This window comes from Pungitius pungitius, unplaced genomic scaffold (genome assembly GCF_949316345.1).
Source record: "Pungitius pungitius unplaced genomic scaffold, fPunPun2.1 scaffold_29, whole genome shotgun sequence".
Lineage (NCBI taxonomy): Eukaryota > Metazoa > Chordata > Actinopteri > Perciformes > Gasterosteidae > Pungitius > Pungitius pungitius.
The window spans coordinates 19,914-40,741 of record NW_026909812.1 but is presented as its reverse complement, the minus strand read 5'-3'; the positions used below and the strand labels follow the sequence as shown (position 1 = coordinate 40,741).

At 44.7% G+C, this 20,828-nt stretch overlaps 42 non-coding genes and 1 pseudogene across 42 annotated transcripts; all 43 read left to right on the top strand.

Moving 5' to 3' along the window:
- Window positions 1-230: 230 nt before the first annotated feature.
- Window positions 231-349, top strand: LOC134111263 (5S ribosomal RNA). The gene has a single exon (XR_009944646.1). It is a non-coding gene; the product is annotated as a 5S ribosomal RNA (ribosomal RNA).
- A 339-nt stretch (window positions 350-688) lies between these two features.
- On the top strand, window positions 689-807 carry LOC134111252 (5S ribosomal RNA). Its single transcript, XR_009944635.1, has one exon. It is a non-coding gene; the product is annotated as a 5S ribosomal RNA (ribosomal RNA).
- A 397-nt stretch (window positions 808-1,204) lies between these two features.
- On the top strand, window positions 1,205-1,323 carry LOC134111241 (5S ribosomal RNA). Its single transcript, XR_009944624.1, has one exon. It is a non-coding gene; the product is annotated as a 5S ribosomal RNA (ribosomal RNA).
- Window positions 1,324-1,662: 339 nt separating this feature from the next.
- On the top strand, window positions 1,663-1,781 carry LOC134111230 (5S ribosomal RNA). The gene has a single exon (XR_009944613.1). It is a non-coding gene; the product is annotated as a 5S ribosomal RNA (ribosomal RNA).
- A 339-nt stretch (window positions 1,782-2,120) lies between these two features.
- Window positions 2,121-2,239, top strand: LOC134111219 (5S ribosomal RNA). Its single transcript, XR_009944601.1, has one exon. It is a non-coding gene; the product is annotated as a 5S ribosomal RNA (ribosomal RNA).
- Window positions 2,240-2,578: 339 nt separating this feature from the next.
- On the top strand, window positions 2,579-2,697 carry LOC134111208 (5S ribosomal RNA). The gene has a single exon (XR_009944590.1). It is a non-coding gene; the product is annotated as a 5S ribosomal RNA (ribosomal RNA).
- Window positions 2,698-3,091: 394 nt separating this feature from the next.
- LOC134111198 (5S ribosomal RNA) lies at window positions 3,092-3,210 on the top strand. The gene has a single exon (XR_009944580.1). It is a non-coding gene; the product is annotated as a 5S ribosomal RNA (ribosomal RNA).
- A 339-nt stretch (window positions 3,211-3,549) lies between these two features.
- Window positions 3,550-3,668, top strand: LOC134111187 (5S ribosomal RNA). Its single transcript, XR_009944569.1, has one exon. It is a non-coding gene; the product is annotated as a 5S ribosomal RNA (ribosomal RNA).
- A 396-nt stretch (window positions 3,669-4,064) lies between these two features.
- On the top strand, window positions 4,065-4,183 carry LOC134111175 (5S ribosomal RNA). Its single transcript, XR_009944558.1, has one exon. It is a non-coding gene; the product is annotated as a 5S ribosomal RNA (ribosomal RNA).
- Window positions 4,184-4,580: 397 nt separating this feature from the next.
- Window positions 4,581-4,699, top strand: LOC134111163 (5S ribosomal RNA). Its single transcript, XR_009944546.1, has one exon. It is a non-coding gene; the product is annotated as a 5S ribosomal RNA (ribosomal RNA).
- A 339-nt stretch (window positions 4,700-5,038) lies between these two features.
- Window positions 5,039-5,157, top strand: LOC134111152 (5S ribosomal RNA). Its single transcript, XR_009944535.1, has one exon. It is a non-coding gene; the product is annotated as a 5S ribosomal RNA (ribosomal RNA).
- A 394-nt stretch (window positions 5,158-5,551) lies between these two features.
- LOC134111141 (5S ribosomal RNA) lies at window positions 5,552-5,670 on the top strand. The gene has a single exon (XR_009944524.1). It is a non-coding gene; the product is annotated as a 5S ribosomal RNA (ribosomal RNA).
- Window positions 5,671-6,009: 339 nt separating this feature from the next.
- On the top strand, window positions 6,010-6,128 carry LOC134111130 (5S ribosomal RNA). Its single transcript, XR_009944513.1, has one exon. It is a non-coding gene; the product is annotated as a 5S ribosomal RNA (ribosomal RNA).
- Window positions 6,129-6,522: 394 nt separating this feature from the next.
- Window positions 6,523-6,641, top strand: LOC134111119 (5S ribosomal RNA). Its single transcript, XR_009944502.1, has one exon. It is a non-coding gene; the product is annotated as a 5S ribosomal RNA (ribosomal RNA).
- Window positions 6,642-6,980: 339 nt separating this feature from the next.
- Window positions 6,981-7,099, top strand: LOC134111108 (5S ribosomal RNA). The gene has a single exon (XR_009944491.1). It is a non-coding gene; the product is annotated as a 5S ribosomal RNA (ribosomal RNA).
- Window positions 7,100-7,438: 339 nt separating this feature from the next.
- Window positions 7,439-7,557, top strand: LOC134111097 (5S ribosomal RNA). Its single transcript, XR_009944480.1, has one exon. It is a non-coding gene; the product is annotated as a 5S ribosomal RNA (ribosomal RNA).
- Window positions 7,558-7,954: 397 nt separating this feature from the next.
- On the top strand, window positions 7,955-8,073 carry LOC134111086 (5S ribosomal RNA). Its single transcript, XR_009944469.1, has one exon. It is a non-coding gene; the product is annotated as a 5S ribosomal RNA (ribosomal RNA).
- A 339-nt stretch (window positions 8,074-8,412) lies between these two features.
- On the top strand, window positions 8,413-8,531 carry LOC134111399 (5S ribosomal RNA). Its single transcript, XR_009944782.1, has one exon. It is a non-coding gene; the product is annotated as a 5S ribosomal RNA (ribosomal RNA).
- A 339-nt stretch (window positions 8,532-8,870) lies between these two features.
- LOC134111075 (5S ribosomal RNA) lies at window positions 8,871-8,989 on the top strand. The gene has a single exon (XR_009944458.1). It is a non-coding gene; the product is annotated as a 5S ribosomal RNA (ribosomal RNA).
- Window positions 8,990-9,328: 339 nt separating this feature from the next.
- On the top strand, window positions 9,329-9,447 carry LOC134111064 (5S ribosomal RNA). The gene has a single exon (XR_009944447.1). It is a non-coding gene; the product is annotated as a 5S ribosomal RNA (ribosomal RNA).
- Window positions 9,448-9,841: 394 nt separating this feature from the next.
- On the top strand, window positions 9,842-9,960 carry LOC134111052 (5S ribosomal RNA). The gene has a single exon (XR_009944435.1). It is a non-coding gene; the product is annotated as a 5S ribosomal RNA (ribosomal RNA).
- A 339-nt stretch (window positions 9,961-10,299) lies between these two features.
- Window positions 10,300-10,418, top strand: LOC134111041 (5S ribosomal RNA). The gene has a single exon (XR_009944424.1). It is a non-coding gene; the product is annotated as a 5S ribosomal RNA (ribosomal RNA).
- Window positions 10,419-10,814: 396 nt separating this feature from the next.
- Window positions 10,815-10,933, top strand: LOC134111031 (5S ribosomal RNA). The gene has a single exon (XR_009944414.1). It is a non-coding gene; the product is annotated as a 5S ribosomal RNA (ribosomal RNA).
- A 339-nt stretch (window positions 10,934-11,272) lies between these two features.
- On the top strand, window positions 11,273-11,391 carry LOC134111665 (5S ribosomal RNA). The gene has a single exon (XR_009945009.1). It is a non-coding gene; the product is annotated as a 5S ribosomal RNA (ribosomal RNA).
- Window positions 11,392-11,787: 396 nt separating this feature from the next.
- Window positions 11,788-11,906, top strand: LOC134111020 (5S ribosomal RNA). The gene has a single exon (XR_009944403.1). It is a non-coding gene; the product is annotated as a 5S ribosomal RNA (ribosomal RNA).
- Window positions 11,907-12,303: 397 nt separating this feature from the next.
- Window positions 12,304-12,422, top strand: LOC134111009 (5S ribosomal RNA). The gene has a single exon (XR_009944392.1). It is a non-coding gene; the product is annotated as a 5S ribosomal RNA (ribosomal RNA).
- A 339-nt stretch (window positions 12,423-12,761) lies between these two features.
- On the top strand, window positions 12,762-12,880 carry LOC134110998 (5S ribosomal RNA). Its single transcript, XR_009944381.1, has one exon. It is a non-coding gene; the product is annotated as a 5S ribosomal RNA (ribosomal RNA).
- A 396-nt stretch (window positions 12,881-13,276) lies between these two features.
- LOC134110987 (5S ribosomal RNA) lies at window positions 13,277-13,395 on the top strand. The gene has a single exon (XR_009944370.1). It is a non-coding gene; the product is annotated as a 5S ribosomal RNA (ribosomal RNA).
- Window positions 13,396-13,734: 339 nt separating this feature from the next.
- Window positions 13,735-13,853, top strand: LOC134111654 (5S ribosomal RNA). Its single transcript, XR_009944998.1, has one exon. It is a non-coding gene; the product is annotated as a 5S ribosomal RNA (ribosomal RNA).
- Window positions 13,854-14,192: 339 nt separating this feature from the next.
- Window positions 14,193-14,311, top strand: LOC134111178 (5S ribosomal RNA). Its single transcript, XR_009944561.1, has one exon. It is a non-coding gene; the product is annotated as a 5S ribosomal RNA (ribosomal RNA).
- A 339-nt stretch (window positions 14,312-14,650) lies between these two features.
- LOC134110976 (5S ribosomal RNA) lies at window positions 14,651-14,769 on the top strand. Its single transcript, XR_009944359.1, has one exon. It is a non-coding gene; the product is annotated as a 5S ribosomal RNA (ribosomal RNA).
- Window positions 14,770-15,163: 394 nt separating this feature from the next.
- On the top strand, window positions 15,164-15,282 carry LOC134110965 (5S ribosomal RNA). Its single transcript, XR_009944348.1, has one exon. It is a non-coding gene; the product is annotated as a 5S ribosomal RNA (ribosomal RNA).
- A 339-nt stretch (window positions 15,283-15,621) lies between these two features.
- Window positions 15,622-15,740, top strand: LOC134110954 (5S ribosomal RNA). The gene has a single exon (XR_009944337.1). It is a non-coding gene; the product is annotated as a 5S ribosomal RNA (ribosomal RNA).
- A 396-nt stretch (window positions 15,741-16,136) lies between these two features.
- On the top strand, window positions 16,137-16,255 carry LOC134110942 (5S ribosomal RNA). Its single transcript, XR_009944325.1, has one exon. It is a non-coding gene; the product is annotated as a 5S ribosomal RNA (ribosomal RNA).
- Window positions 16,256-16,649: 394 nt separating this feature from the next.
- On the top strand, window positions 16,650-16,768 carry LOC134111214 (5S ribosomal RNA). Its single transcript, XR_009944596.1, has one exon. It is a non-coding gene; the product is annotated as a 5S ribosomal RNA (ribosomal RNA).
- Window positions 16,769-17,107: 339 nt separating this feature from the next.
- On the top strand, window positions 17,108-17,226 carry LOC134110931 (5S ribosomal RNA). The gene has a single exon (XR_009944314.1). It is a non-coding gene; the product is annotated as a 5S ribosomal RNA (ribosomal RNA).
- Window positions 17,227-17,622: 396 nt separating this feature from the next.
- LOC134110920 (5S ribosomal RNA) lies at window positions 17,623-17,741 on the top strand. Its single transcript, XR_009944303.1, has one exon. It is a non-coding gene; the product is annotated as a 5S ribosomal RNA (ribosomal RNA).
- Window positions 17,742-18,080: 339 nt separating this feature from the next.
- Window positions 18,081-18,199, top strand: LOC134110909 (5S ribosomal RNA). The gene has a single exon (XR_009944292.1). It is a non-coding gene; the product is annotated as a 5S ribosomal RNA (ribosomal RNA).
- A 394-nt stretch (window positions 18,200-18,593) lies between these two features.
- LOC134111466 (5S ribosomal RNA) lies at window positions 18,594-18,712 on the top strand (annotated as a pseudogene).
- Window positions 18,713-19,110: 398 nt separating this feature from the next.
- LOC134110898 (5S ribosomal RNA) lies at window positions 19,111-19,229 on the top strand. The gene has a single exon (XR_009944281.1). It is a non-coding gene; the product is annotated as a 5S ribosomal RNA (ribosomal RNA).
- A 339-nt stretch (window positions 19,230-19,568) lies between these two features.
- LOC134110887 (5S ribosomal RNA) lies at window positions 19,569-19,687 on the top strand. The gene has a single exon (XR_009944270.1). It is a non-coding gene; the product is annotated as a 5S ribosomal RNA (ribosomal RNA).
- A 339-nt stretch (window positions 19,688-20,026) lies between these two features.
- Window positions 20,027-20,145, top strand: LOC134110876 (5S ribosomal RNA). Its single transcript, XR_009944259.1, has one exon. It is a non-coding gene; the product is annotated as a 5S ribosomal RNA (ribosomal RNA).
- A 339-nt stretch (window positions 20,146-20,484) lies between these two features.
- Window positions 20,485-20,603, top strand: LOC134110865 (5S ribosomal RNA). Its single transcript, XR_009944248.1, has one exon. It is a non-coding gene; the product is annotated as a 5S ribosomal RNA (ribosomal RNA).
- The last annotated feature ends 225 nt before the right edge of the window (window positions 20,604-20,828 follow it).

Sequence of the window (20,828 nt, the reverse complement as noted above, 5' to 3'; positions counted from 1 at the left end):
TAAATTAGTGTTGATCAACATTTAACAATTGGCATACTTTTGTTTGTAATTTAGCCGTTGAAATACAGTTGCTAACCAAACATGTTAGATTTACCAGTGAAGAAAAGTAAAGTTCCCTTTAGGTTTTAGGAACCTCTCTTGCCAATGCTAAGAACTGCTTCAATTTTAGAAAAAGAAACTTCTGATTATCTTTGACACGTTTTAAAGGATTAGGAAAAAGATGAAAAGCAGCTTACGGCCATACCTCTCTGGTTCCGCCCGATCTCGTCTGATCTCGGAAGCTAAGCAGAGCAGGGCCTGGTTAGTACCTGGATGGAAGACCGCCTGGGAATCCCAGGTGCCGTAAGCTTTTTCACTTCTCTCTCTGAAAGCCGCCCAGCGCCGTAGCTTGTACACCTACACAATTGTAAAAAGTTGATCACATTGTAGAAGAGATGCAATAGGAAGAAGATGAAAGGTGGCTTACGTCCATACCATCGTCAGGCCATTTGAGGTGGCGGGGACTGCAATGGCCATCCACCGATTGGCTGGGACTCCTGGGCGGGTCTTCTCTAGTCCATCCAATTTTCGCCATAGGATGTCACAGCCTTCTTTGCATACCCTTATTTAACCCACACAAAGATGCCAACGGCAGGCGTGACATAATTTTTTGACGCATTATAAAGGATTAGGAAAAAGATAAAAAGCAGCTTACGGCCATACCTCTCTGGTTCCGCCCGATCTCGTCTGATCTCGGAAGCTAAGCAGAGCAGGGCCTGGTTAGTACCTGGATGGAAGACCGCCTGGGAATCCCAGGTGCCGTAAGCTTTTTCACTTCTCTCTCTGAAAGCCGCCCAGCGCCGTAGCTTGTACACCTACACAATTGTAAAAAGTTTATCACATTGTTGAAGAGATGCATGTTTAGTGTTGTTTTAACGTTGCATATGAAAGGAAATTAGACAATATTATCCAAAATGATTCCGTTTCATGATTGCTAAATTAGTGTTGATCAACATTTTACGATTGGCATACTATTGTTTGTAATTTAGCCGTTGAAATACAGGTGCTAACCAAACATGTTAGATTTACCAGTGAAGAAAAGTAAAGTTCCCTTCAGGTTTTAGGAACCTCTCTTGCCAATGCTAAGAACTGCTTCAATTTTAGAAAAAGAAACTTCTGATTATCTTTGACACGTTTTAAAGGATTAGGAAAAAGATGAAAAGCAGCTTACGGCCATACCTCTCTGGTTCCGCCCGATCTCGTCTGATCTCGGAAGCTAAGCAGAGCAGGGCCTGGTTAGTACCTGGATGGAAGACCGCCTGGGAATCCCAGGTGCCGTAAGCTTTTTCACTTCTCTCTCTGAAAGCCGCCCAGCGCCGTAAATTGTACACCTACACAATTGTAAAAAGTTTATCACATTGTAGAAGAGATGCAATAGGAAGAAGATGAAAGGTGGCTTACGTCCATACCATCATCAGGCCATTTGAGGTGGCGGGGACTGCAATGGCCATCCACCGATTGGCTGGGACTCCTGGGCGGGTCTTCTCTAGTCCATCCAATTTTCGCCATAGGATGTCACAGCCTTCTTTGCATACCCTTATTTAACCCACACAAAGATGCCAACGGCAGGCGTGACATAATTTTTTGACGCATTATAAAGGATTAGGAAAAAGATAAAAAGCAGCTTACGGCCATACCTCTCTGGTTCCGCCCGATCTCGTCTGATCTCGGAAGCTAAGCAGAGCAGGGCCTGGTTAGTACCTGGATGGAAGACCGCCTGGGAATCCCAGGTGCCGTAAGCTTTTTCACTTCTCTCTCTGAAAGCCGCCCAGCGCCGTAGCTTGTACACCTACACAATTGTAAAAAGTTTATCACATTGTAGAAGAGATGCAATAGGAAGAAGATGAAAGGTGGCTTACGTCCATACCATCGTCAGGCCATTTGAGGTGGCGGGGACTGCAATGGCCATCCACCGATTGGCTGGGACTCCTGGGCGGGTCTTCTCTAGTCCATCCAATTTTCGCCATAGGATGTCACAGCCTTCTTTGCATACCCTTATTTAACCCACACAAAGATGCCAACGGCAGGCGTGACATAATTTTTTGACGCATTATAAAGGATTAGGAAAAAGATAAAAAGCAGCTTACGGCCATACCTCTCTGGTTCCGCCCGATCTCGTCTGATCTCGGAAGCTAAGCAGAGCAGGGCCTGGTTAGTACCTGGATGGAAGACCGCCTGGGAATCCCAGGTGCCGTAAGCTTTTTCACTTCTCTCTCTGAAAGCCGCCCAGCGCCGTAGCTTGTACACCTACACAATTGTAAAAAGTTGATCACATTGTAGAAGAGATGCAATAGGAAGAAGATGAAAGGTGGCTTACGTCCATACCATCGTCAGGCCATTTGAGGTGGCGGGGACTGCAATGGCCATCCACCGATTGGCTGGGACTCCTGGGCGGGTCTTCTCTAGTCCATCCAATTTTCGCCATAGGATGTCACAGCCTTCTTTGCATACCCTTATTTAACCCACACAAAGATGCCAACGGCAGGCGTGACATAATTTTTTGACGCATTATAAAGGATTAGGAAAAAGATAAAAAGCAGCTTACGGCCATACCTCTCTGGTTCCGCCCGATCTCGTCTGATCTCGGAAGCTAAGCAGAGCAGGGCCTGGTTAGTACCTGGATGGAAGACCGCCTGGGAATCCCAGGTGCCGTAAGCTTTTTCACTTCTCTCTGAAAGCTGCAGAGCGCCGCAGATTGTACACCTACAAATTACAAAAAGTATATCACATTGTTGAAGAGATGCATGTTTATTGTTGTTTTAACGTTGGATATGAAAGGCATTTAGACAATATTATCAAACATGATTCCGTTTCATGGTTGCTAAATTAGTGTTGATCAACATTTAACAATTGGCATACTTTTGTTTGTAATTTAGCCGTTGAAATACAGTTGCTAACCAAACATGTTAGATTTACCAGTGAAGAAAAGTAAAGTTCCCTTTAGGTTTTAGGAACCTCTCTTGCCAATGCTAAGAACTGCTTCAATTTTAGAAAAAGAAACTTCTGATTATCTTTGACACGTTTTAAAGGATTAGGAAAAAGATGAAAAGCAGCTTACGGCCATACCTCTCTGGTTCCGCCCGATCTCGTCTGATCTCGGAAGCTAAGCAGAGCAGGGCCTGGTTAGTACCTGGATGGAAGACCGCCTGGGAATCCCAGGTGCCGTAAGCTTTTTCACTTCTCTCTCTGAAAGCCGCCCAGCGCCGTAGCTTGTACACCTACACAATTGTAAAAAGTTGATCACATTGTAGAAGAGATGCAATAGGAAGAAGATGAAAGGTGGCTTACGTCCATACCATCGTCAGGCCATTTGAGGTGGCGGGGACTGCAATGGCCATCCACCGATTGGCTGGGACTCCTGGGCGGGTCTTCTCTAGTCCATCCAATTTTCGCCATAGGATGTCACAGCCTTCTTTGCATACCCTTATTTAACCCACACAAAGATGCCAACGGCAGGCGTGACATAATTTTTTGACGCATTATAAAGGATTAGGAAAAAGATAAAAAGCAGCTTACGGCCATACCTCTCTGGTTCCGCCCGATCTCGTCTGATCTCGGAAGCTAAGCAGAGCAGGGCCTGGTTAGTACCTGGATGGAAGACCGCCTGGGAATCCCAGGTGCCGTAAGCTTTTTCACTTCTCTCTGAAAGCTGCAGAGCGCCGCAGATTGTACACCTACAAATTACAAAAAGTATATCACATTGTTGAAGAGATGCATGTTTAGTGTTGTTTTAACGTTGGATATGAAAGGGAATTAGACAATATTATCCAAAATGATTCCGTTTCATGGTTGCTAAATTAGTGTTGATCAACATTTAACAATTGGCATACTTTTGTTTGTAATTTAGCCGTTGAAATACAGGTGCTAACCCAACATGTTAGAATTGCCAGTGAAGAAAAGTAAAGTTACCTTCAGGTTTTAGAAACCTCTCTTGCCAATCCTAAGAACTGCTTCAATTTTAGAAAAAGAAACTCTTCTGATTATCTTTGACGCATTATAAAGGATTAGGAAAAAGATAAAAAGCAGCTTACGGCCATACCTCTCTGGTTCCGCCCGATCTCGTCTGATCTCGGAAGCTAAGCAGAGCAGGGCCTGGTTAGTACCTGGATGGAAGACCGCCTGGGAATCCCAGGTGCCGTAAGCTTTTTCACTTCTCTCTCTGAAAGCCGCCCAGCGCCGTAGCTTGTACACCTACACAATTGTAAAAAGTTTATCACATTGTTGAAGAGATGCATGTTTAGTGTTGTTTTAACGTTGCATATGAAAGGAAATTAGACAATATTATCCAAAATGATTCCGTTTCATGATTGCTAAATTAGTGTTGATCAACATTTTACGATTGGCATACTATTGTTTGTAATTTAGCCGTTGAAATACAGGTGCTAACCAAACATGTTAGATTTACCAGTGAAGAAAAGTAAAGTTCCCTTCAGGTTTTAGGAACCTCTCTTGCCAATGCTAAGAACTGCTTCAATTTTAGAAAAAGAAACTTCTGATTATCTTTGACACGTTTTAAAGGATTAGGAAAAAGATGAAAAGCAGCTTACGGCCATACCTCTCTGGTTCCGCCCGATCTCGTCTGATCTCGGAAGCTAAGCAGAGCAGGGCCTGGTTAGTACCTGGATGGAAGACCGCCTGGGAATCCCAGGTGCCGTAAGCTTTTTCACTTCTCTCTCTGAAAGCCGCCCAGCGCCGTAAATTGTACACCTACACAATTGTAAAAAGTTGATCACATTGTAGAAGAGATGCAATAGGAAGAAGATGAAAGGTGGCTTACGTCCATACCATCGTCAGGCCATTTGAGGTGGCGGGGACTGCAATGGCCATCCACCGATTGGCTGGGACTCCTGGGCGGGTCTTCTCTAGTCCATCCAATTTTCGCCATAGGATGTCACAGCCTTCTTTGCATACCCTTATTTAACCCACACAAAGATGCCAACGGCAGGCGTGACATAATTTTTTGACGCATTATAAAGGATTAGGAAAAAGATAAAAAGCAGCTTACGGCCATACCTCTCTGGTTCCGCCCGATCTCGTCTGATCTCGGAAGCTAAGCAGAGCAGGGCCTGGTTAGTACCTGGATGGAAGACCGCCTGGGAATCCCAGGTGCCGTAAGCTTTTTCACTTCTCTCTGAAAGCTGCAGAGCGCCGCAGATTGTACACCTACAAATTACAAAAAGTATATCACATTGTTGAAGAGATGCATGTTTATTGTTGTTTTAACGTTGGATATGAAAGGCATTTAGACAATATTATCAAACATGATTCCGTTTCATGGTTGCTAAATTAGTGTTGATCAACATTTAACAATTGGCATACTTTTGTTTGTAATTTAGCCGTTGAAATACAGGTGCTAACCAAACATGTTAGATTTACCAAAGAAGAAAAGTAAAGTTCCCTTTAGGTTTTAGGAACCTCTCTTGCCAATGCTAAGAACTGCTTCAATTTTAGAAAAAGAAACTTCTGATTATCTTTGACACGTTTTAAAGGATTAGGAAAAAGATGAAAAGCAGCTTACGGCCATACCTCTCTGGTTCCGCCCGATCTCGTCTGATCTCGGAAGCTAAGCAGAGCAGGGCCTGGTTAGTACCTGGATGGAAGACCGCCTGGGAATCCCAGGTGCCGTAAGCTTTTTCACTTCTCTCTCTGAAAGCCGCCCAGCGCCGTAGCTTGTACACCTACACAATTGTAAAAAGTTGATCACATTGTAGAAGAGATGCAATAGGAAGAAGATGAAAGGTGGCTTACGTCCATACCATCGTCAGGCCATTTGAGGTGGCGGGGACTGCAATGGCCATCCACCGATTGGCTGGGACTCCTGGGCGGGTCTTCTCTAGTCCATCCAATTTTCGCCATAGGATGTCACAGCCTTCTTTGCATACCCTTATTTAACCCACACAAAGATGCCAACGGCAGGCGTGACATAATTTTTTGACGCATTATAAAGGATTAGGAAAAAGATAAAAAGCAGCTTACGGCCATACCTCTCTGGTTCCGCCCGATCTCGTCTGATCTCGGAAGCTAAGCAGAGCAGGGCCTGGTTAGTACCTGGATGGAAGACCGCCTGGGAATCCCAGGTGCCGTAAGCTTTTTCACTTCTCTCTGAAAGCTGCAGAGCGCCTCAGATTGTACACCTACAAATTACAAAAAGTATATCACATTGTTGAAGAGATGCATGTTTATTGTTGTTTTAACGTTGGATATGAAAGGCATTTAGACAATATTATCAAACATGATTCCGTTTCATGGTTGCTAAATTAGTGTTGATCAACATTTAACAATTGGCATACTTTTGTTTGTAATTTAGCCGTTGAAATACAGTTGCTAACCAAACATGTTAGATTTACCAGTGAAGAAAAGTAAAGTTCCCTTTAGGTTTTAGGAACCTCTCTTGCCAATGCTAAGAACTGCTTCAATTTTAGAAAAAGAAACTTCTGATTATCTTTGACACGTTTTAAAGGATTAGGAAAAAGATGAAAAGCAGCTTACGGCCATACCTCTCTGGTTCCGCCCGATCTCGTCTGATCTCGGAAGCTAAGCAGAGCAGGGCCTGGTTAGTACCTGGATGGAAGACCGCCTGGGAATCCCAGGTGCCGTAAGCTTTTTCACTTCTCTCTCTGAAAGCCGCCCAGCGCCGTAGCTTGTACACCTACACAATTGTAAAAAGTTGATCACATTGTAGAAGAGATGCAATAGGAAGAAGATGAAAGGTGGCTTACGTCCATACCATCGTCAGGCCATTTGAGGTGGCGGGGACTGCAATGGCCATCCACCGATTGGCTGGGACTCCTGGGCGGGTCTTCTCTAGTCCATCCAATTTTCGCCATAGGATGTCACAGCCTTCTTTGCATACCCTTATTTAACCCACACAAAGATGCCAACGGCAGGCGTGACATAATTTTTTGACGCATTATAAAGGATTAGGAAAAAGATAAAAAGCAGCTTACGGCCATACCTCTCTGGTTCCGCCCGATCTCGTCTGATCTCGGAAGCTAAGCAGAGCAGGGCCTGGTTAGTACCTGGATGGAAGACCGCCTGGGAATCCCAGGTGCCGTAAGCTTTTTCACTTCTCTCTCTGAAAGCCGCCCAGCGCCGTAGCTTGTACACCTACACAATTGTAAAAAGTTGATCACATTGTAGAAGAGATGCAATAGGAAGAAGATGAAAGGTGGCTTACGTCCATACCATCGTCAGGCCATTTGAGGTGGCGGGGACTGCAATGGCCATCCACCGATTGGCTGGGACTCCTGGGCGGGTCTTCTCTAGTCCATCCAATTTTCGCCATAGGATGTCACAGCCTTCTTTGCATACCCTTATTTAACCCACACAAAGATGCCAACGGCAGGCGTGACATAATTTTTTGACGCATTATAAAGGATTAGGAAAAAGATAAAAAGCAGCTTACGGCCATACCTCTCTGGTTCCGCCCGATCTCGTCTGATCTCGGAAGCTAAGCAGAGCAGGGCCTGGTTAGTACCTGGATGGAAGACCGCCTGGGAATCCCAGGTGCCGTAAGCTTTTTCACTTCTCTCTCTGAAAGCCGCCCAGCGCCGTAGCTTGTACACCTACACAATTGTAAAAAGTTTATCACATTGTTGAAGAGATGCATGTTTAGTGTTGTTTTAACGTTGCATATGAAAGGAAATTAGACAATATTATCCAAAATGATTCCGTTTCATGATTGCTAAATTAGTGTTGATCAACATTTTACGATTGGCATACTATTGTTTGTAATTTAGCCGTTGAAATACAGGTGCTAACCAAACATGTTAGATTTACCAGTGAAGAAAAGTAAAGTTCCCTTCAGGTTTTAGGAACCTCTCTTGCCAATGCTAAGAACTGCTTCAATTTTAGAAAAAGAAACTTCTGATTATCTTTGACACGTTTTAAAGGATTAGGAAAAAGATGAAAAGCAGCTTACGGCCATACCTCTCTGGTTCCGCCCGATCTCGTCTGATCTCGGAAGCTAAGCAGAGCAGGGCCTGGTTAGTACCTGGATGGAAGACCGCCTGGGAATCCCAGGTGCCGTAAGCTTTTTCACTTCTCTCTCTGAAAGCCGCCCAGCGCCGTAAATTGTACACCTACACAATTGTAAAAAGTTTATCACATTGTAGAAGAGATGCAATAGGAAGAAGATGAAAGGTGGCTTACGTCCATACCATCATCAGGCCATTTGAGGTGGCGGGGACTGCAATGGCCATCCACCGATTGGCTGGGACTCCTGGGCGGGTCTTCTCTAGTCCATCCAATTTTCGCCATAGGATGTCACAGCCTTCTTTGCATACCCTTATTTAACCCACACAAAGATGCCAACGGCAGGCGTGACATAATTTTTTGACGCATTATAAAGGATTAGGAAAAAGATAAAAAGCAGCTTACGGCCATACCTCTCTGGTTCCGCCCGATCTCGTCTGATCTCGGAACCTAAGCAGAGCAGGGCCTGGTTAGTACCTGGATGGAAGACCGCCTGGGAATCCCAGGTGCCGTAAGCTTTTTCACTTCTCTCTCTGAAAGCCGCCCAGCGCCGTAGCTTGTACACCTACACAATTGTAAAAAGTTTATCACATTGTAGAAGAGATGCAATAGGAAGAAGATGAAAGGTGGCTTACGTCCATACCATCGTCAGGCCATTTGAGGTGGCGGGGACTGCAATGGCCATCCACCGATTGGCTGGGACTCCTGGGCGGGTCTTCTCTAGTCCATCCAATTTTCGCCATAGGATGTCACAGCCTTCTTTGCATACCCTTATTTAACCCACACAAAGATGCCAACGGCAGGCGTGACATAATTTTTTGACGCATTATAAAGGATTAGGAAAAAGATAAAAAGCAGCTTACGGCCATACCTCTCTGGTTCCGCCCGATCTCGTCTGATCTCGGAAGCTAAGCAGAGCAGGGCCTGGTTAGTACCTGGATGGAAGACCGCCTGGGAATCCCAGGTGCCGTAAGCTTTTTCACTTCTCTCTCTGAAAGCCGCCCAGCGCCGTAGCTTGTACACCTACACAATTGTAAAAAGTTGATCACATTGTAGAAGAGATGCAATAGGAAGAAGATGAAAGGTGGCTTACGTCCATACCATCGTCAGGCCATTTGAGGTGGCGGGGACTGCAATGGCCATCCACCGATTGGCTGGGACTCCTGGGCGGGTCTTCTCTAGTCCATCCAATTTTCGCCATAGGATGTCACAGCCTTCTTTGCATACCCTTATTTAACCCACACAAAGATGCCAACGGCAGGCGTGACATAATTTTTTGACGCATTATAAAGGATTAGGAAAAAGATAAAAAGCAGCTTACGGCCATACCTCTCTGGTTCCGCCCGATCTCGTCTGATCTCGGAAGCTAAGCAGAGCAGGGCCTGGTTAGTACCTGGATGGAAGACCGCCTGGGAATCCCAGGTGCCGTAAGCTTTTTCACTTCTCTCTGAAAGCTGCAGAGCGCCGCAGATTGTACACCTACAAATTACAAAAAGTATATCACATTGTTGAAGAGATGCATGTTTATTGTTGTTTTAACGTTGGATATGAAAGGCATTTAGACAATATTATCAAACATGATTCCGTTTCATGGTTGCTAAATTAGTGTTGATCAACATTTAACAATTGGCATACTTTTGTTTGTAATTTAGCCGTTGAAATACAGTTGCTAACCAAACATGTTAGATTTACCAGTGAAGAAAAGTAAAGTTCCCTTTAGGTTTTAGGAACCTCTCTTGCCAATGCTAAGAACTGCTTCAATTTTAGAAAAAGAAACTTCTGATTATCTTTGACACGTTTTAAAGGATTAGGAAAAAGATGAAAAGCAGCTTACGGCCATACCTCTCTGGTTCCGCCCGATCTCGTCTGATCTCGGAAGCTAAGCAGAGCAGGGCCTGGTTAGTACCTGGATGGAAGACCGCCTGGGAATCCCAGGTGCCGTAAGCTTTTTCACTTCTCTCTCTGAAAGCCGCCCAGCGCCGTAGCTTGTACACCTACACAATTGTAAAAAGTTGATCACATTGTAGAAGAGATGCAATAGGAAGAAGATGAAAGGTGGCTTACGTCCATACCATCGTCAGGCCATTTGAGGTGGCGGGGACTGCAATGGCCATCCACCGATTGGCTGGGACTCCTGGGCGGGTCTTCTCTAGTCCATCCAATTTTCGCCATAGGATGTCACAGCCTTCTTTGCATACCCTTATTTAACCCACACAAAGATGCCAACGGCAGGCGTGACATAATTTTTTGACGCATTATAAAGGATTAGGAAAAAGATAAAAAGCAGCTTACGGCCATACCTCTCTGGTTCCGCCCGATCTCGTCTGATCTCGGAAGCTAAGCAGAGCAGGGCCTGGTTAGTACCTGGATGGAAGACCGCCTGGGAATCCCAGGTGCCGTAAGCTTTTTCACTTCTCTCTGAAAGCTGCAGAGCGCCGCAGATTGTACACCTACAAATTACAAAAAGTATATCACATTGTTGAAGAGATGCATGTTTAGTGTTGTTTTAACGTTGGATATGAAAGGGAATTAGACAATATTATCCAAAAAGATTCCGTTTCATGGTTGCTAAATTAGTGTTGATCAACATTTAACAATTGGCATACTTTTGTTTGTAATTTAGCCGTTGAAATACAGGTGCTAACCCAACATGTTAGAATTGCCAGTGAAGAAAAGTAAAGTTACCTTCAGGTTTTAGAAACCTCTCTTGCCAATCCTAAGAACTGCTTCAATTTTAGAAAAAGAAACTCTTCTGATTATCTTTGACGCATTATAAAGGATTAGGAAAAAGATAAAAAGCAGCTTACGGCCATACCTCTCTGGTTCCGCCCGATCTCGTCTGATCTCGGAAGCTAAGCAGAGCAGGGCCTGGTTAGTACCTGGATGGAAGACCGCCTGGGAATCCCAGGTGCCGTAAGCTTTTTCACTTCTCTCTCCGAAAGCCGCCCACCGCCGCAGATTGTACACCTTCACAATTGTAAAAAGTATTTCACATTGTAGAAGAGATGCAATAGGAAGAAGATGAAAGGTGGCTTACGTCCATACCATCGTCAGGCCATTTGAGGTGGCGGGGACTGCAATGGCCATCCACCGATTGGCTGGGACTCCTGGGCGGGTCTTCTCTAGTCCATCCAATTTTCGCCATAGGATGTCACAGCCTTCTTTGCATACCCTTATTTAACCCACACAAAGATGCCAACGGCAGGCGTGACATAATTTTTTGACGCATTATAAAGGATTAGGAAAAGGATAAAAAGCAGCTTACGGCCATACCTCTCTGGTTCCGCCCGATCTCGTCTGATCTCGGAAGCTAAGCAGAGCTGGGCCTGGTTAGTACCTGGATGGAAGACCGCCTGGGAATCCCAGGTGCCGTAAGCTTTTTCACTTCTCTCACCGAAAGCCGCCGAGCGCCGCAGATTGTACACCTACAAATTACAAAAAGTATATCACATTGTTGAAGAGATGCATGTTTAGTGTTGTTTTAACGTTGCATATGAAAGGCATTTAGACAATATTATCAAACATGATTCCGTTTCATGGTTGCTAAATTAGTGTTGATCAACATTTAACAATTGGCATACTTTTGTTTGTAATTTAGCCGTTGAAATACAGGTGCTAACCAAACATGTTAGATTTACCAAAGAAGAAAAGTAAAGTTCCCTTTAGGTTTTAGGAACCTCTCTTGCCAATGCTAAGAACTGCTTCAATTTTAGAAAAAGAAACTTCTGATTATCTTTGACACGTTTTAAAGGATTAGGAAAAAGATGAAAAGCAGCTTACGGCCATACCTCTCTGGTTCCGCCCGATCTCGTCTGATCTCGGAAGCTAAGCAGAGCAGGGCCTGGTTAGTACCTGGATGGAAGACCGCCTGGGAATCCCAGGTGCCGTAAGCTTTTTCACTTCTCTCTCTGAAAGCCGCCCAGCGCCGTAGCTTGTACACCTACACAATTGTAAAAAGTTTATCACATTGTTGAAGAGATGCATGTTTAGTGTTGTTTTAACGTTGCATATGAAAGGAAATTAGACAATATTATCCAAAATGATTCCGTTTCATGATTGCTAAATTAGTGTTGATCAACATTTTACGATTGGCATACTATTGTTTGTAATTTAGCCGTTGAAATACAGGTGCTAACCAAACATGTTAGATTTACCAGTGAAGAAAAGTAAAGTTCCCTTCAGGTTTTAGGAACCTCTCTTGCCAATGCTAAGAACTGCTTCAATTTTAGAAAAAGAAACTTCTGATTATCTTTGACACGTTTTAAAGGATTAGGAAAAAGATGAAAAGCAGCTTACGGCCATACCTCTCTGGTTCCGCCCGATCTCGTCTGATCTCGGAAGCTAAGCAGAGCAGGGCCTGGTTAGTACCTGGATGGAAGACCGCCTGGGAATCCCAGGTGCCGTAAGCTTTTTCACTTCTCTCTCTGAAAGCCGCCCAGCGCCGTAAATTGTACACCTACACAATTGTAAAAAGTTGATCACATTGTAGAAGAGATGCAATAGGAAGAAGATGAAAGGTGGCTTACGTCCATACCATCGTCAGGCCATTTGAGGTGGCGGGGACTGCAATGGCCATCCACCGATTGGCTGGGACTCCTGGGCGGGTCTTCTCTAGTCCATCCAATTTTCGCCATAGGATGTCACAGCCTTCTTTGCATACCCTTATTTAACCCACACAAAGATGCCAACGGCAGGCGTGACATAATTTTTTGACGCATTATAAAGGATTAGGAAAAAGATAAAAAGCAGCTTACGGCCATACCTCTCTGGTTCCGCCCGATCTCGTCTGATCTCGGAAGCTAAGCAGAGCAGGGCCTGGTTAGTACCTGGATGGAAGACCGCCTGGGAATCCCAGGTGCCGTAAGCTTTTTCACTTCTCTCTGAAAGCTGCAGAGCGCCGCAGATTGTACACCTACAAATTACAAAAAGTATATCACATTGTTGAAGAGATGCATGTTTATTGTTGTTTTAACGTTGGATATGAAAGGCATTTAGACAATATTATCAAACATGATTCCGTTTCATGGTTGCTAAATTAGTGTTGATCAACATTTAACAATTGGCATACTTTTGTTTGTAATTTAGCCGTTGAAATACAGTTGCTAACCAAACATGTTAGATTTACCAGTGAAGAAAAGTAAAGTTCCCTTTAGGTTTTAGGAACCTCTCTTGCCAATGCTAAGAACTGCTTCAATTTTAGAAAAAGAAACTCTTCTGATTATCTTTGACGCATTATAAAGGATTAGGAAAAAGATAAAAAGCAGCTTACGGCCATACCTCTCTGGTTCCGCCCGATCTCGTCTGATCTCGGAAGCTAAGCAGAGCAGGGCCTGGTTAGTACCTGGATGGAAGACCGCCTGGGAATCCCAGGTGCCGTAAGCTTTTTCACTTCTCTCTCCGAAAGCCGCCCACCGCCGCAGATTGTACACCTTCACAATTGTAAAAAGTATTTCACATTGTAGAAGAGATGCAATAGGAAGAAGATGAAAGGTGGCTTACGTCCATACCATCGTCAGGCCATTTGAGGTGGCGGGGACTGCAATGGCCATCCACCGATTGGCTGGGACTCCTGGGCGGGTCTTCTCTAGTCCATCCAATTTTCGCCATAGGATGTCACAGCCTTCTTTGCATACCCTTATTTAACCCACACAAAGATGCCAACGGCAGGCGTGACATAATTTTTTGACGCATTATAAAGGATTAGGAAAAAGATAAAAAGCAGCTTACGGCCATACCTCTCTGGTTCCGCCCGATCTCGTCTGATCTCGGAAGCTAAGCAGAGCTGGGCCTGGTTAGTACCTGGATGGAAGACCGCCTGGGAATCCCAGGTGCCGTAAGCTTTTTCACTTCTCTCTCTGAAAGCCGCCCAGCGCCGTAGCTTGTACACCTACACAATTGTAAAAAGTTTATCACATTGTAGAAGAGATGCAATAGGAAGAAGATGAAAGGTGGCTTACGTCCATACCATCGTCAGGCCATTTGAGGTGGCGGGGACTGCAATGGCCATCCACCGATTGGCTGGGACTCCTGGGCGGGTCTTCTCTAGTCCATCCAATTTTCGCCATAGGATGTCACAGCCTTCTTTGCATACCCTTATTTAACCCACACAAAGATGCCAACGGCAGGCGTGACATAATTTTTTGACGCATTATAAAGGATTAGGAAAAAGATAAAAAGCAGCTTACGGCCATACCTCTCTGGTTCCGCCCGATCTCGTCTGATCTCGGAAGCTAAGCAGAGCAGGGCCTGGTTAGTACCTGGATGGAAGACCGCCTGGGAATCACAGGTGCCGTAAGCTTTTTCACTTCTCTCTCTGAAAGCCGCCCAGCGCCGTAGCTTGTACACCTACACAATTGTAAAAAGTTGATCACATTGTAGAAGAGATGCAATAGGAAGAAGATGAAAGGTGGCTTACGTCCATACCATCGTCAGGCCATTTGAGGTGGCGGGGACTGCAATGGCCATCCACCGATTGGCTGGGACTCCTGGGCGGGTCTTCTCTAGTCCATCCAATTTTCGCCATAGGATGTCACAGCCTTCTTTGCATACCCTTATTTAACCCACACAAAGATGCCAACGGCAGGCGTGACATAATTTTTTGACGCATTATAAAGGATTAGGAAAAAGATAAAAAGCAGCTTACGGCCATACCTCTCTGGTTCCGCCCGATCTCGTCTGATCTCGGAAGCTAAGCAGAGCAGGGCCTGGTTAGTACCTGGATGGAAGACCGCCTGGGAATCCCAGGTGCCGTAAGCTTTTTCACTTCTCTCTGAAAGCTGCAGAGCGCCGCAGATTGTACACCTACAAATTACAAAAAGTATATCACATTGTTGAAGAGATGCATGTTTATTGTTGTTTTAACGTTGGATATGAAAGGCATTTAGACAATATTATCAAACATGATTCCGTTTCATGGTTGCTAAATTAGTGTTGATCAACATTTAACAATTGGCATACTTTTGTTTGTAATTTAGCCGTTGAAATACAGTTGCTAACCAAACATGTTAGATTTACCAGTGAAGAAAAGTAAAGTTCCCTTTAGGTTTTAGGAACCTCTCTTGCCAATGCTAAGAACTGCTTCAATTTTAGAAAAAGAAACTTCTGATTATCTTTGACACGTTTTAAAGGATTAGGAAAAAGATGAAAAGCAGCTTACGGCCATACCTCTCTGGTTCCGCCCGATCTCGTCTGATCTCGGAAGCTAAGCAGAGCAGGGCCTGGTTAGTACCTGGATGGAAGACCGCCTGGGAATCCCAGGTGCCGTAAGCTTTTTCACTTCTCTCTCTGAAAGCCGCCCAGCGCCGTAGCTTGTACACCTACACAATTGTAAAAAGTTGATCACATTGTAGAAGAGATGCAATAGGAAGAAGATGAAAGGTGGCTTACGTCCATACCATCGTCAGGCCATTTGAGGTGGCGGGGACTGCAATGGCCATCCACCGATTGGCTGGGACTCCTGGGCGGGTCTTCTCTAGTCCATCCAATTTTCGCCATAGGATGTCACAGCCTTCTTTGCATACCCTTATTTAACCCACACAAAGATGCCAACGGCAGGCGTGACATAATTTTTTGACGCATTATAAAGGATTAGGAAAAAGATAAAAAGCAGCTTACGGCCATACCTCTCTGGTTCCGCCCGATCTCGTCTGATCTCGGAAGCTAAGCAGAGCAGGGCCTGGTTAGTACCTGGATGGAAGACCGCCTGGGAATCCCAGGTGCCGTAAGCTTTTTCACTTCTCTCTGAAAGCTGCAGAGCGCCGCAGATTGTACACCTACAAATTACAAAAAGTATATCACATTGTTGAAGAGATGCATGTTTAGTGTTGTTTTAACGTTGGATATGAAAGGGAATTAGACAATATTATCCAAAATGATTCCGTTTCATGGTTGCTAAATTAGTGTTGATCAACATTTAACAATTGGCATACTTTTGTTTGTAATTTAGCCGTTGAAATACAGGTGCTAACCCAACATGTTAGAATTGCCAGTGAAGAAAAGTAAAGTTACCTTCAGGTTTTAGAAACCTCTCTTGCCAATCCTAAGAACTGCTTCAATTTTAGAAAAAGAAACTCTTCTGATTATCTTTGACGCATTATAAAGGATTAGGAAAAAGATAAAAAGCAGCTTACGGCCATACCTCTCTGGTTCCGCCCGATCTCGTCTGATCTCGGAAGCTAAGCAGAGCAGGGCCTGGTTAGTACCTGGATGGAAGACCGCCTGGGAATCCCAGGTGCCGTAAGCTTTTTCACTTCTCTCTGAAAGCTGCAGAGCGCCGCAGATTGTACACCTACAAATTACAAAAAGTATATCACATTGTTGAAGAGATGCATGTTTATTGTTGTTTTAACGTTGGATATGAAAGGCATTTAGACAATATTATCAAACATGATTCCGTTTCATGGTTGCTAAATTAGTGTTGATCAACATTTAACAATTGGCATACTTTTGTTTGTAATTTAGCCGTTGAAATACAGTTGCTAACCAAACATGTTAGATTTACCAGTGAAGAAAAGTAAAGTTCCCTTTAGGTTTTAGGAACCTCTCTTGCCAATGCTAAGAACTGCTTCAATTTTAAAAAAAGAAACTTCTGATTATCTTTGACACGTTTTAAAGGATTAGGAAAAAGATGAAAAGCAGCTTACGTCCATACCTCTCTGGTTCCGCCCGATCTCGTCTGATCTCGGAAGCTAAGCAGAGCAGGGCCTGGTTAGTACCTGGATGGAAGACCGCCTGGGAATCCCAGGTGCCGTAAGCTTTTTCACTTCTCTCTCTGAAAGCCGCCCAGCGCCGTAGCTTGTACACCTACACAATTGTAAAAAGTTGATCACATTGTAGAAGAGATGCAATAGGAAGAAGATGAAAGGTGGCTTACGTCCATACCATCGTCAGGCCATTTGAGGTGGCGGGGACTGCAATGGCCATCCACCGATTGGCTGGGACTCCTGGGCGGGTCTTCTCTAGTCCATCCAATTTTCGCCATAGGATGTCACAGCCTTCTTTGCATACCCTTATTTAACCCACACAAAGATGCCAACGGCAGGCGTGACATAATTTTTTGACGCATTATAAAGGATTAGGAAAAAGATAAAAAGCAGCTTACGGCCATACCTCTCTGGTTCCGCCCGATCTCGTCTGATCTCGGAAGCTAAGCAGAGCAGGGCCTGGTTAGTACCTGGATGGAAGACCGCCTGGGAATCCCAGGTGCCGTAAGCTTTTTCACTTCTCTCTGAAAGCTGCAGAGCGCCGCAGATTGTACACCTACAAATTACAAAAAGTATATCACATTGTTGAAGAGATGCATGTTTAGTGTTGTTTTAACGTTGGATATGAAAGGGAATTAGACAATATTATCCAAAATGATTCCGTTTCATGGTTGCTAAATTAGTGTTGATCAACATTTAACAATTGGCATACTTTTGTTTGTAATTTAGCCGTTGAAATACAGGTGCTAACCCAACATGTTAGAATTGCCAGTGAAGAAAAGTAAAGTTACCTTCAGGTTTTAGAAACCTCTCTTGCCAATCCTAAGAACTGCTTCAATTTTAGAAAAAGAAACTCTTCTGATTATCTTTGACGCATTATAAAGGATTAGGAAAAAGATAAAAAGCAGCTTACGGCCATACCTCTCTGGTTCCGCCCGATCTCGTCTGATCTCGGAAGCTAAGCAGAGCAGGGCCTGGTTAGTACCTGGATGGAAGACCGCCTGGGAATCCCAGGTGCCGTAAGCTTTTTCACTTCTCTCTCTGAAAGCCGCCCAGCGCCGTAGCTTGTACACCTACACAATTGTAAAAAGTTTATCACATTGTAGAAGAGATGCAATAGGAAGAAGATGAAAGGTGGCTTACGTCCATACCATCATCAGGCCATTTGAGGTGGCGGGGACTGCAATGGCCATCCACCGATTGGCTGGGACTCCTGGGCGGGTCTTCTCTAGTCCATCCAATTTTCGCCATAGGATGTCACAGCCTTCTTTGCATACCCTTATTTAACCCACACAAAGATGCCAACGGCAGGCGTGACATAATTTTTTGACGCATTATAAAGGATTAGGAAAAAGATAAAAAGCAGCTTACGGCCATACCTCTCTGGTTCCGCCCGATCTCGTCTGATCTCGGAAGCTAAGCAGAGCAGGGCCTGGTTAGTACCTGGATGGAAGACCGCCTGGGAATCCCAGGTGCCGTAAGCTTTTTCACTTCTCTCTGAAAGCTGCAGAGCGCCGCAGATTGTACACCTACAAATTACAAAAAGTATATCACATTGTTGAAGAGATGCATGTTTAGTGTTGTTTTAACGTTGGATATGAAAGGAAATTAGACAATATTATCCAAAATGATTCCGTTTCATGATTGCTAAATTGGTGTTGATCAACATTTTACGATTGGCATACTATTGTTTGTAATTTAGCCGTTGAAATACAGGTGCTAACCAAACATGTTAGATTTACCAGTGAAGAAAAGTAAAGTTACCTTCAGGTTTTAGGAACCTCTCTTGCCAATGCTAAGAACTGCTTCAATTTTAGAAAAAGAAACTTCTGATTATCTTTGACACGTTTTAAAGGATTAGGAAAAAGATAAAAAGCAGCTTACAGCCATACCTCTCTGGTTCCGCCCGATCTCGTCTGATCTCGGAAGCTAAGCAGAGCGGGTGCTGGTTAGTACCTGGATGGAAGACCGCCTGGGAATCCCAGGTGCCGTAAGCTTTTTCACTTCTCTCACCGAAAGCCGCCGAGCGCCGCAGATTGTACACCTACAAATTACAAAAAGTATATCACATTGTTGAAGAGATGCATGTTTAGTGTTGTTTTAACGTTGGATATGAAAGGCAATTAGACAATATAATCCAAAATGATTCCGTTTCATGGTTGCTAAATTAGTGTTGATCAACATTTAACAATTGGCATACTTTTGTTTGTAATTTAGCCGTTGAAATACAGGTGCTAACCCAACATGTTAGAATTGCCAGTGAAGAAAAGTAAAGTTACCTTCAGGTTTTAGAAACCTCTCTTGCCAATCCTAAGAACTGCTTCAATTTTAGAAAAAGAAACTCTTCTGATTATCTTTGACGCATTATAAAGGATTAGGAAAAAGATAAAAAGCAGCTTACGGCCATACCTCTCTGGTTCCGCCCGATCTCGTCTGATCTCGGAAGCTAAGCAGAGCAGGGCCTGGTTAGTACCTGGATGGAAGACCGCCTGGGAATCCCAGGTGCCGTAAGCTTTTTCACTTCTCTCTCCGAAAGCCGCCCACCGCCGCAGATTGTACACCTTCACAATTGTAAAAAGTATTTCACATTGTAGAAGAGATGCAATAGGAAGAAGATGAAAGGTGGCTTACTTCCATACCATCGTCAGGCCATTTGAGGTGGCGGGGACTGCAATGGCCATCCACCGATTGGCTGGGACTCCTGGGCGGGTCTTCTCTAGTCCATCCAATTTTCGCCATAGGATGTCACAGCCTTCTTTGCATACCCTTATTTAACCCACACAAAGATGCCAACGGCAGGCGTGACATAATTTTTTGACGCATTATAAAGGATTAGGAAAAAGATAAAAAGCAGCTTACGGCCATACCTCTCTGGTTCCGCCCGATCTCGTCTGATCTCGGAAGCTAAGCAGAGCAGGGCCTGGTTAGTACCTGGATGGAAGACCGCCTGGGAATCCCAGGTGCCGTAAGCTTTTTCACTTCTCTCTCTGAAAGCCGCCCAGCGACGTAGCTTGTACACCTACACAATTGTAAAAAGTTGATCACATTGTAGAAGAGATGCAATAGGAAGAAGATGAAAGGTGGCTTACGTCCATACCATCGTCAGGCCATTTGAGGTGGCGGGGACTGCAATGGCCATCCACCGATTGGCTGGGACTCCAGGGCGGGTCTTCTCTAGTCCATCCAATTTTCGCCATAGGATGTCACAGCCTTCTTTGCATACCCTTATTTAACCCACACAAAGATGCCAACGGCAGGCGTGACATAATTTTTTGACGCATTATAAAGGATTAGGAAAAAGATAAAAAGCAGCTTACGGCCATACCTCTCTGGTTCCGCCCGATCTCGTCTGATCTCGGAAGCTAAGCAGAGCAGGGCCTGGTTAGTACCTGGATGGAAGACCGCCTGGGAATCCCAGGTGCCGTAAGCTTTTTCACTTCTCTCTCTGAAAGCCGCCCAGCGACGTAGCTTGTACACCTACACAATTGTAAAAAGTTGATCACATTGTAGAAGAGATGCAATAGGAAGAAGATGAAAGGTGGCTTACGTCCATACCATCGTCAGGCCATTTGAGGTGGCGGGGACTGCAATGGCCATCCACCGATTGGCTGGGACTCCAGGGCGGGTCTTCTCTAGTCCATCCAATTTTCGCCATAGGATGTCACAGCCTTCTTTGCATACCCTTATTTAACCCACACAAAGATGCCAACGGCAGGCGTGACATAATTTTTTGACGCATTATAAAGGATTAGGAAAAAGATAAAAAGCAGCTTACGGCCATACCTCTCTGGTTCCGCCCGATCTCGTCTGATCTCGGAAGCTAAGCAGAGCAGGGCCTGGTTAGTACCTGGATGGAAGACCGCCTGGGAATCCCAGGTGCCGTAAGCTTTTTCACTTCTCTCTCTGAAAGCCGCCCAGCGCCGTAGCTTGTACACCTACACAATTGTAAAAAGTTTATCACATTGTAGAAGAGATGCAATAGGAAGAAGATGAAAGGTGGCTTACGTCCATACCATCATCAGGCCATTTGAGGTGGCGGGGACTGCAATGGCCATCCACCGATTGGCTGGGACTCCTGGGCGGGTCTTCTCTAGTCCATCCAATTTTCGCCAT